The sequence below is a fragment of the Berghia stephanieae genome, chromosome 7 (assembly GCF_034508935.2).
Source record: "Berghia stephanieae isolate SIO BIC M18660-M18661 chromosome 7, UCSD_Bste_1.3, whole genome shotgun sequence".
NCBI lineage: Eukaryota > Metazoa > Mollusca > Gastropoda > Nudibranchia > Aeolidiidae > Berghia > Berghia stephanieae.
Genome location: NC_088366.1, coordinates 49127065 through 49139096, shown reverse-complemented (window position 1 = coordinate 49139096; position 12032 = coordinate 49127065). Strand labels below are relative to the sequence as shown.

Genomic DNA, 12032 nt, shown 5'->3' with positions numbered 1-12032 from the left:
ACACCCCCTTTAAAGTATGTGTGCGATAGAACTATGGGACACCGTGAAAACTTCTGTTTTGAGAAAAAAAAATTCCACTGTGGATTTGAACCCCTGCCCTCGAGACCAAAGGCGAGTGACATAACCATTTGGCTTACTTATTTCTGTCTTATTATGATACACGTCTTTCTTTATCTCTGTCTTGTAGACGTTTGCTTTGTTGTGGTAATGTTTTTTATCTTTTCTTTCTTTTTTATTTTGCATGTGTGTGTTTGTGCTCTTGTAAAGGCGTCAAAAATGAGGACATCCATAGTTACACAGCCACACAAGAGGACATTTTCAAATAGAGGTCCACATGTGTGGATCCATTGTGATGTGGGTGGATGGGTGAAAAAATGAAGATAAAAAAATTGCCGACTAACTGACTGTTTTGGCTAAGAGTGTTAATTCATTGAATGTTCTGTAAATTGTAACTTTCATGAGTGGACTGAGAAAATAAGAAAAAATCGGACTCCATTTTCATCCAGCCACATTATAATGTTCATTTCTTCTTATTTCTCAGCTACCCGGTGGATCAACACATCACGTTCTTGCTCCTCTTCTGGAAGTGCAAGCCCTCAGTATCCCATGCTGTTCACAACAAACATGACGCTCCCACCGATTGATTACCCCACATTTAAGAAATGGAGTAAATATCATTCCATGTTTTTATTGTGATAAACAGATTACAAAATGGCTAGACATTTAGAATGAAGCACAAAAATGAGTTATTGTTGCCAAATATGTCCATTGCCAAAAGGTCTAATGAGAGAAGGAAAGCTTGGGTGAAGATAATAAAAAAGGAGATTACAACAAACTTTGAGTATTGGAAAAAGAGAGAAGTTATTGATTCTAAAATTCAAGAAAAATGTAACAAGTTGAGCACTTGTTCCCTGTCCCACTGTTGGCTTTATCGCAAATAGAAAGTAGCAGCTCATTCCTTAACCCGCGTACAAGAAAACCTAGACGGGCCTATAGGGAAGGGAGTCTTATTTACCCTGTACCAAAGAATGTTTCAAAGTCCTTGTGGCAAATGTCCTTACTAAAGAGAAAGATGACTCGATTCCCCGAAGGCAAAAAGCGATGCATTGATTATTGCATTTGGAGAGCAAACTACACACAAACGTGATGTTGAGAGCACACTGCTGGCCATATTAGTGGTAGAATGAGAGATCTTGCGCGATCGTAAGATTTAGAAGATTGGTCAAATGGAAATATTAAATCCCTCACAGATGCTTCCTTGTGAAAATCTTTGACACCTTGTCGAATTGTCCGCAGTGTTGCAGAGTATTCGGATGAAAAACACCATTCATTTGGGAAGGTTTCCTTGCTCTCAAGCTCGGATTCTCTGTAAAGAAATGTGCATTCATACTGAAGTCACATCCATCCAAAAGAGTGACCAAATGCAGAAAGATAATGCTGATAATTTTTTATCCCTTTTTTCACTGGAAACTGGTGTGATCACATTTCATCATCAGCAAGCCAATCACTAGAAAGAAGGAAGTTCAACAGCCCCCAACTACTCCCTTGTTGTCAGGATGTAAAAAACTGTACAGTTATGTTAAGAATCTAAAAGTGGGTGATTATCCCTCTGTAGCAAAAGCAGCTTTGTGTGAAATTTCTCTTTTCAACAGAAAAAAGGTGGTGAGTTCAGCGTTTGATCTAGAGAATTTAGAAATGGCAAAAAAAATCAGGAACCCGTTGATGATGAGATCATTCAATCTCTTACAGAAACAGAAAGAAGACTTGTTCAAACAGCCACTCGCATAGAAATCAGAGCAAATTCAATCGCCGGTAGCTGTACTACTGACACACTCAATGTTGACCAAGATTGACACCATCATGAGGGAAAGAGTAGATTATCAATAAAGAGCAAATACCTCTCGCTACTCCAAATGGAGGAGGCCATATTGGGAAGCGATGTCATTAGAGTTATGGCATTGAAGCTGGTGTTTTCCAATCCACATATTTTTACCTGGACGTCTTTAAGAAAACAAGTTACAAACATATCCCAAAGCTTTAGAAATTTCTGACACTAACAAGACCATTAGCTCAATTTCTGGGACATGATATCCGCGTTCACCGCGATTTTTATCGCTTACCTCATGACATTCTCCAAAAGGCCAAAGTGCAAAAATACTTATGAAATCAACGCTGAGAAAAGCACTTCTGTGGAGGACTACTCACTGGAAGGAAATTTTGAATTGGAACCAGATAACAACAGTAGCTCAGGAGAGTCAGATATGGATGAAGAAGGGAGAAATGCCAAAAAGACACAAGATTAGGGCCAAGTGAGATCAGGAGCCATACCTATTGTAGCAATATGAACGTGTGGGACTGAATGAGAATTCCTCTGATACGAGAAAAAGTGGAAAAGGCATAAATGGACCACAAGCAGAAAGAATGCAGTTCTTTAACACCTTTCGGTATTCATAAGAATGAAAAAAGTACCCGTAAAGCAGATATTGAAAGAGCAATTAAATCAAGAACAATGTCTAAATGCAAGGTCATGGCGAAATGTTAAGGATTCTGTTACAACGAAACAAAAAAATCTGTAGGAAGTATTAGTCCCAAAAATAACCAGTAACCCTACATGATTGATTATATCAAATCCATATAAAAATTGTTGTCACTTTCTTTTTAACCTCCTCTTGATATAAGAATATTGTGTACATGATATCTTTCAGATATCAATGACTCTTACGATGGCTGAACATGTCTGTCTATAAAATTGCCTGTTGCTAAAGAATTTTTTTTTAGCTAATGGATGATGTTATGAAACTCAAACATGTTTTTATTCAATAGTGTTTTTTAATGGACGATTGTGTTTTATATTTGTCTTGCTGATGAAATGCACTATCACACATAACTTTTGTGGTGACATGAGTACTTTTAAAATTATTTCCTTTACATGATAATTTGTATTGCTATGTGGTCTAGAGGTTAGCAACACGACTTCTGATCCAGTGTTAACTGAAGTCATGGATTCAAACCCCATTGAGTAGTTGAGTCCTGATCGAGAAAAGCGCTTAAATCCCATTTCTCATCATACTCTGGTGTAAAATGAGTATCTCGCTGTTAACAATGTTGTCAATGTCCCGAAAACTAATGTTCGAGTCTAATATGCTGCATGACTCGCCCTTTGTGTTGAGTGTTGTTGTGGCTGGGGACCCATTGTAAAGTGCTTTGAGCACGTTAGTGGATATTGTGTTGTATAAATGCTCTCTTTTGTTAATAATTTTATATATGATGAATTGTTAAAAATGACTGTTTGTAATCCAAATGCAGTCACCTGGGCTAGTCTAGTAAAAACTTTATTGTACCATTGTGGTCTGGGGATTTATTGGGAATTACAAAGTGTAAAACATGTTGATTTGTTCTTGTCTCTTTACAAAGAATACAAGGCATGTATATACAAGAATGGAATGAAGAGGTGGCAATTACAGGTTCATTCAAACTTTTTAAGAACATCAGGTCATAATTTAAATATGAAGAATACTTGAATATGGTGAACATGTCTCACTGTATTTCTATCACAAAAATTAGACTTAGTAAGTTGGCATTAGGGAGAGGCTAAATAGGCGACATTACTTGTTCATTGGCCTTGTATGATTAATACTGTTGAGTGTATTTACTCATGGAGCCAGTGAAGGAAGGATACAGTGGGCTGAACACCTGCTTGTCTATTTTTCCTGTTCCATAGTAATCTCCAACTTGCACTTGACCTTGTCCTTTAAATGGTACTTAAGGTTTAGTGCACAGTTGACCACTACACTGCAATAGACGGTATTTTCAGGGGTTGGATAAACAAACAAGTTTGCATTTGTTTCTAATAGAACGAGGGAGATGGGGTAAAAATAAGTTAGAGAAAAAAGTATATATGTGAGCTTTTTGGGATTATTGAATATGGATATTGGCTCTTAATATAACCTAATTTGTGTTGAAAGCGCCGTTAAACCCCACAAACAAACAAACAAGAATATGAATATCACTGTCTGTTAGTTTTTCCTCGAATGTGAATGAAAGAAATATATGTTGTCTAATTCAATGTTGATTAATCGGTAATCCTAATATTCACAATTTCTTACGACTTATGAAAAGTACTGAATTTAACACTGTGAAAAGGTTGGAAATGCTATGTTTTAGAATTCTCAATAAATATGGAAGGGAATTGATGGCAACAAGAAATAAAGTACCGAAGATTTCTAATCAAGTTAAAATAGAAAATTAATCTGAGTACATGAAAGTAAATAAAAGTGATATACCATTATCATCATCATCATCATCACCATCATATTTTTTTTTCACAAATGTTTTTGTTATGATTATATAGATGTATTTGAAAAATTGGTTGAAAACCTAATAAAAATGTTATTTGTTAAAATATGAATCATGATGCCTACATTTCTTCACTTTTTAAATGATTTGTATGATTTAGATAAATGTAACTCAATGCACTTTCTGTGTGATGGGATGAACTCAAAAAGGATCATTTTTTAATTTATTTTCCCCCTGGCCTCTAACCCTTACCGCCATGGTTAATGCTGTTACTTGATATATAAATCCAATTCAGTGTTACTCATTTTAAACTTGAATTTATTTTTTACCTAAAGTAGTAGCTTTCATTCGTCCATCAGACTTTTATCATACCCTTTTCTGGTTAGTATTAGTTTTATTTTTACTCATTCTTTCATCAACCTTAAATGTTATTATTAAATGTATTCTATCCTGATCCTAAAGAGGAACACAGGTGAACACAGGATCCTATATTCCCCATAAACTTACTTGTTATGCTTACATGTAGCTTATAATTTTGTTGTGTATTTTTCTTTTATATTTGATCTTTATACATCATGAATCGGCATTCAAAGCTACTAAAATTATCTATGATTTGAACCCTCGAAATATTATTTGGTTGGTTGTGTATCACTAACAATCAAGTGAAATTTTCTTGTTCATGATAAACATGACAACACTTATTTAATTTAGTTTTGTGAACATTCCCAATCAACGTAATTGTAATTAATACAAAGTCAATCGAAACGTTTAATAAAGTTCATTTAAAATTTATTCTTGCCTTTTGATGATTATTCAACAGTTGTGGCAATTTTTAAAATGTTTCATTGTGGTTTGTTTTGTCACACGTCTATGATTCATGATGGCGTTTTAAGTTTGTTTCATACAGTGCACCATGCCTGGAGAGGTCACGTTTAATTGGATGGAGGTTGTATGTAATCAGTAGGGTTGTATCGCACTGTCCCATACAAATCCACCAATTGCACATGCTTTATCAGTGCCTGCTCCCATATTGCTCATGGGGAGATTTTGTAGCTGGATTATAGAAAAACAAAATGGGTATTTCAGTTCTCTTCACAAAAATTGCAAATAAATTTGATTCAGAAAAGCGAGTGGAGCAGGCACTTATGTTGGCAACAACAAGACATGAAGTGAGTAGAAAAGTGCCAGAAGACAATAGAGAACAAAAAATTTTTTCGCGGCGGTGGTGGGGTTCGAACCTGCGACCTTATTGGTACAACTCCCGCCTGGCAGGTGAGAGCGTGGCTCTACCGTGTGAGCTATCCACGAACACAAAAATATTCGTTTCAAACCCAAAGTCATTTCTAGATCCCTCTCTCACCCACTTCTTGAGATCGCCGATTCGTTCACCATCATCGCGAAGTAATTTTGACCAGCAGTCAAGCCCAACAGCCAATACTCTCATCACAAACATATAACATAGAAACGATTGAGACATTGAGTATGCTCCGGTGTATGGGGTGAATTTTTAATTCAGAAAAGCGAGTGGAGCAGGCACTTATGTTGGCAACAACAAGACATGAAGTGAGTAGAAAAGTGCCAGAAGACAATAGAGAACAGCGCGGAGTTGTCGTACCAATAAGGTCGCAGGTTCGAACCCCACCACCGCCGCGAAAAAATTTTTTGTTCTCTATTGTCTTCTGGCACTTTTCTACTCACTTCATGTCTAAATAAATTTGAGAGCTGTTTGAAGTTTTTATCAAAAGAACAAACAGTGCTACTGGAGTTTGGTTAGATCCAGCTCGGCTTGTACAAGATGCATTGTGCTGATGTGGTCCTGATTCAATACGACTCTTACCTGTCTGGAAGCAAATTTGTGCATGTATTGGATTTGAACCTCTATAACTACTATTAATAATTTGTACAAGTTAGCTAAAGGCAAATCAGTGCCAGAAAGGCACAGAGAGAAGGCATGTTGAGCTGGCATTGGTTTCATTTGATTTTTTTTAAAAATCCTTTTTCTTTAATCTTCATCTACTATTCATTACCATATCGCTTAATATGAGATGCATTGTACTTATGGGCTAATGGCAGGTGATTGGACTATGGATCAAGCGGTCCAAATTCGAACCTGGCTAAGTCCATTGCAATTTTTCAAGAAAATTTACTGACTGCTCCATTCAACCTAGGTGTAACAAGTACCGGTTTTGTTGGGAAAGTGTCTCTGCGATAATACTAGCATCCTGAATCCTATTGAGAGTAATGCATCATTGGTGTCTTACTTCATTCTTACCCAAACTGGAATAAGCTCCAACTCTCATGAGTCTTAGTTACCAAGTTATGGTAATGGGTTTTTTTTATTCTATGACCTCAATCTGTTCTCACACAAATCATAAGGCCTCATTCCACATACACACTGGTTACACATTACCCATCATTGGACCTCCTTTGGCCACATGTCCCCATTTTGATTCGTGGCAATATAAAGCTCAAATAATATTTAACTCAAATTTAAAGTTGCAGTCATCTTGTGGATCATTGCTTCTTGCCAGAACGTCTTATAAAAACTGTTTAAAGCAGTTCTTTCTATAGGGCCTCATTGTGCGTTTGAATGACACAGACCTCATTTAAGGCCGAATACACGTATGTGTGTGTGTGTGTGTGTGTGTGTGTGTGTGTGTGTGTGTTTGATTCGCGTGATTGAATCGAGAATGCATGTCTGGGTCATGCTGACATGACACGGAACATGCTGCGTAATAATAATAATAATAATGATACGACCCATTCTTGTTGCTGCTGTTGTGTTGTTGCATTGCCGCGTGTTTGTGGGCGAGAGATAGAGGGGGCGGGAGGGTGGAGAGAGAGAGAGAGAGAGAGAGGTGGAGAGAGAGTGTGTGATAGAGATAGAGAGGGAGTGAAGGAGAGAGAGAGAGAGAGAGAGAGAGAGAGACAGTGATTGTGTGTGTGATAGAGACAGAGAGTGGGTGAAGGAGAGAGAGAGAGTGAAGTAAAGAGAGAGAGAGAGAGAGAGAGAGAGGGGGGGGGGGGGGAAAGGGGGTGTGTGTAATTAAATTCTAGGGATTACACAATACACATATGCCAACCCAACTCAAAGAAGGATCGGAAATTTTAAAGTTTCGTGACCTATTATTATTATTATCATCATCATCATCATCATCATCATCATCATCATTATTATTATTATTATTATTATTATTATTATTATTATTATTATTATTATTATTATTATTATTATTATTATTATTATTATTATCATTCCCATCATCATTATCACCATCATCATCATTATTATAATCCTCATCATTATTTGTTGTATTTGTCAACGTTAAAACAACTCCCATTGTCCATAATTTCACAATGCTATTATTAAGTCGTAGCCGGACTAGAAACTAATTTTGACTCTCCTGTACATAAAATTTGACTTAGACTGCATCGGATCTTACCACCCCCCCCCCCCCCCCCCCTCCCACGCCCTACCCCTAAATCTCCTGTCTTTTGACCCCGGACCCCTTTCAACGTCATGTTTACTTATTGACCTTGCTTGCCCTGTAACTCTTCAAGCTCTACTCAGCTAGACCACTCGACCCCTTTTAAGGTCACGGTGTATTAGCTAAATATACACATATTAATATTATTATTATAATATTATATATATATAATATATATATATATATATATATATATATATATATATATATATATATATATATTATATATATATATTATATATATATATATATATATATATATATATATAATTTACACATTAGTTGTTACAGTTAAAGCGACTTTTATTTTTCAGACCACTTGACCCGATTTAAAGGTCACGGCGAATTCGCTTTATGTTCATAGACTAATAATGTAACAATATACTAAATAATAATAATAATAATAATAATAATAATAATAATAATAATAATAATAATAATAATAATAATAATAATAATAATAATAATAATAATAATAATATATTCATTTACATGTAAGTTGTTACACGAAGATTTCAAGGCCAATTAAGAACAAGGGTTATCCTGATAATAACAACAGTGTGTGCTGTGTGCCGTATTGTCGTAACAGTAATATCTTCACAGGGTTAATTTTTGGGCAATTGCCAATATAACGCATACAGGAATATAATATTATTTCCAATCAACAAATCAAGTAAGTAAAATCAATAATGCAAAGCAAATAATATAAAATAATAATAATAAATAATAATAATAATAATAATAATAATAATAATAATAATAATAATAATAATAATAACGATAATAATAATAATAATAATAATAATAATAATAATAATAATAATAAAATAATAATAATAATAATAATAATAATAATAATAATAATAATAATAATAATAATAATAATAATAATAATAATAATAATAATAATAAAATAATAATAATAATAATAATAATATAATAATAATAATAATAATAATAATAATAATATAATAATAATAACTAATAATAATAATAATAATAATAATAATAATAATAATGATAGTGATAATAATAATAATAATAATAATAATAATAATAATAATAATAATAATAATAATAATAATAGTAATAATAATAACAATAATAATAATAATAATAATAATAATAATAATAATAATAATAATAATAATAATAATAATAATAATATTAATAATAATTAATAGAAGATAAATAAATTGTATCATACATGCCAAGCTTTGTTTTTTGGTTGTTTTTTTTTTTTTTTTGGGGGGGGGGGGGGGGGGTTTGTTTTGTTTTTTGCTTTTTTACAAATACAAATAGCAAATTACGGTTGTAACGTATCTACGTTCTTATCACGAACACGGTTAAAATTAATTGATGGAAAACAACGAACAAGGTAGGTAGGTGGGTAGGTAGGTAGGTAGGTAGGTAGGTAGGTATGTAGGTAGGTAGGTAGGTAGGTAGGTAGGTATGCAGGTAGGTAGGTAGGTATGCAGGTAGGTAGGTAGGTAGGTAGGTAGGTAGGTAGGTAGCCATGATAATAATCGCACCCCGTGTTTCGTGGAATGTGTTTGTTGTGACGGTAATAAAAGATAACATAATGGTATCACACACATGCCAGGCGTTTATAATAATACAGTAGATTACGCTTTTATCAAACATTCTTATTACGAACACGGTTAAAATGAACTGATGGAAACAGGGTGGGTGGCCATGATAAAAAGACAGTGTAATTGGATTCAATAGTCTGACGTCACGTCGCCCAGCAATAGCGAGCATCAGTGTGGTTCTAAGCAAAGAAAATCGGTACTTTTTATTCTTCATGCTGGCTAGAACTTTTAATATTTCATGTGATCAAAAGTATAAAAGTCAAAACATGATCATATTTATAATGTTTTTCTCCTCTGGATACACATTTATGCTCGTCGGAGAAATAATTTTAAAACAAATTACAGTGCGTAACAGAGAGATGATTTACAAGGAAAAAAATACCATCTCCCAAAAATAACTCTACTTTTGACTGTTTCCCTCTCAGCTAGGGTATCCGGCCAGGGCCAGGCCAAAACCAAGTAATCTCATTCCAAGTCAAAGACAGAAAGCATATTGGAAAACAAATATAGGGGGATTAGAAGACACAGAAAGTGCCTCCCTGCCCACTATGAGAGGTCAGGAGCCCCACCCAGTTGTTTCAGCGGTACAAGACAACATAATATTAGCATCTGATAAGTAAGCTTTATCAAATACAGTTAACTACGATTATGAAAATTCTTATCACGGTTGATATGAATTAATGAAAATTAACCAACAAGGTTGACAGCAATGAAAACAATAGCACTGTGTGTATTGGTATATACTTGAGCTTTTACATAACGTGCTCAAAGCGCGTTACAAGGGGTCCTTGGCCAACAGCAACACATAACATGTAGGACGAGACATGACGCCTGTCAGGCGATATAACAAATTTTTGGGACAGAGACAACACTGTTAACGGCCAGGTACTCATTTTACACCTGAGTCCGGTGAGAGAATGTGAGTAAAGAGCCTTCTCCAAGGACTCAACTATGCGCCGAGCGAGGCTCGAACCCACGACCTTCCGATCCGAAAGCGGGTGTCATACCACTAGACCACATAGCCGCACAAAGCCGTAGATGGCTGTTCGTTGTTATTGCCACACATTATATAATGGTATCAGGCACGTCAATGTCAAGCTTTTCAAGTGGGTGAGGTTCCTTACCTCCCATAGTGGGCAGGGAGGTACTGACTGTGTCTTCTATTCCCCTATGTCTGTTTTCCAACTAGCTTTCTGTCTTTGTCTTGGAATGAGATTATTTGGTTTTGTCCTGGCCCTGACCGGATACCCTGGCTGAGAGGGAAATAGTCAAATGTATAGTTAGTTTTGGGAGAGGATATTTTTTTCCCTTGTAAATCATCTCTCTGTTATGTAATGTATTATGTGTTGTTTACATATTATATATATGATTTGTAAACATTTGAGTGTGTTCCTCTTAGTCGGGACCTGTGTTTGTGTCTGGATGAGACTTTTAGGTGATCTCAACTAAGTACTTTGATAGTATGCTCTTGGAATCTACATATGTTTCCTATTTGAACCAGTTCCCATTTGTCTTACCTTTTATTTGGTGCTTTAATTGTAATTTCGGAACTTTTTTTACCATCCCATTTCCTTCCTTTTTACTGGCGCTGATTTGACCTTAATGTGTTGCAAGCGCCGTAAAACCCTTAAAGTGAAAAAAATAAAAAACTGTATATTACGCTTATAGATAGTATGCGCTTGGCTAAGAAGCTCATAACATTGCCATCCGGAAGTATAACGGACCAACACACAAACTATGTGTAATCATGAACGTTTATAGTCTGGTTAATACAGTTTAGTGAGAATTACTCATAAACGCGGATGGCAAAAAAAACAATAACAAAGACCTGATTGACGTCATCTTCGAACTGTCTATAAGGTTCATCGGATCGTTCAGTATGATTAATGAACAAGGTGGGCTGGTTAGCCATGACAATAGTCACTCCGTGTGTTTCGTGGAATATGATTGGTTCAGCAAGATTAAATTATTGTCAACCTTTTCAAATAATCAAATAATTATTTTTTTAAATGTTTTTTTTTTTTAAATTCCCTTTATTCATCCAATAGGGGAAATTTGTCTCTAAGGTCTATTCCAAGAGAAGACTGGGATAACCCAGGTGTCAGCCGCAGTGCAGCGCCGCAAATACTGTGGATTATGATTTTAACGAACATTCTTATCACGAACAAGCTTAAAAAGATTGATGGAAAATAACGAACAGGGTTGGTAGCCATGAAAATTGAGCTTTTTTTTTTATTTAGCTTTTTATATAGCGCAATATCCACTAGATGTGCTCAAAGCGCTTTACAAGGGGTCCCTGTTCAACAGCAATATTCAACATGTAGGACGGGACACGACGCCTGTTTGGCGATATTACAATAATTTTTCGGACAAAGACAACGCTGTTAACGGCCAGGTACTCAGTTGACACCTCAGTTTACACCTGAGTACGGTGAGAGAATGTGAGTAAAGAGTCGTTTCCAAGGACTCAAACTATACGCCGAAGAAGGCTCTACTCGACTCGAACCTCGGTCCTTCCGATCCGAAAGCGAGTGTCATAGCACAAGACCACATAGCCGCAACATAGCATAGAGTAAAGTTTAAGGTCACGAAATTTGATGCAATTCAATGTGTCTCGACCTTCGGCCCAGGAAGACGCGTCAGAGACGTCGTTGTC

The 12032-nt window shown here is 35.5% G+C and overlaps 1 protein-coding gene and 1 long non-coding RNA gene across 6 annotated transcripts in view; one reads left to right on the top strand and one right to left on the bottom strand.

Annotated features, from left to right (window-relative positions):
• The window catches only part of LOC144976250 (uncharacterized), a 1612-nt gene extending 1054 nt beyond the window's left edge, over positions 1–558 (top strand). Inside the window, exon 3 of the long non-coding RNA XR_013646077.1 lies at positions 542–558. This is a non-coding gene — a long non-coding RNA (uncharacterized LOC144976250). The remainder of the gene's footprint in view (positions 1–541) is intronic.
• The window catches only part of LOC144977420 (uncharacterized), a 241665-nt gene that overhangs the window by 129287 nt on the left and 100346 nt on the right, over positions 1–12032 (bottom strand). The window lies entirely within an intron of this gene.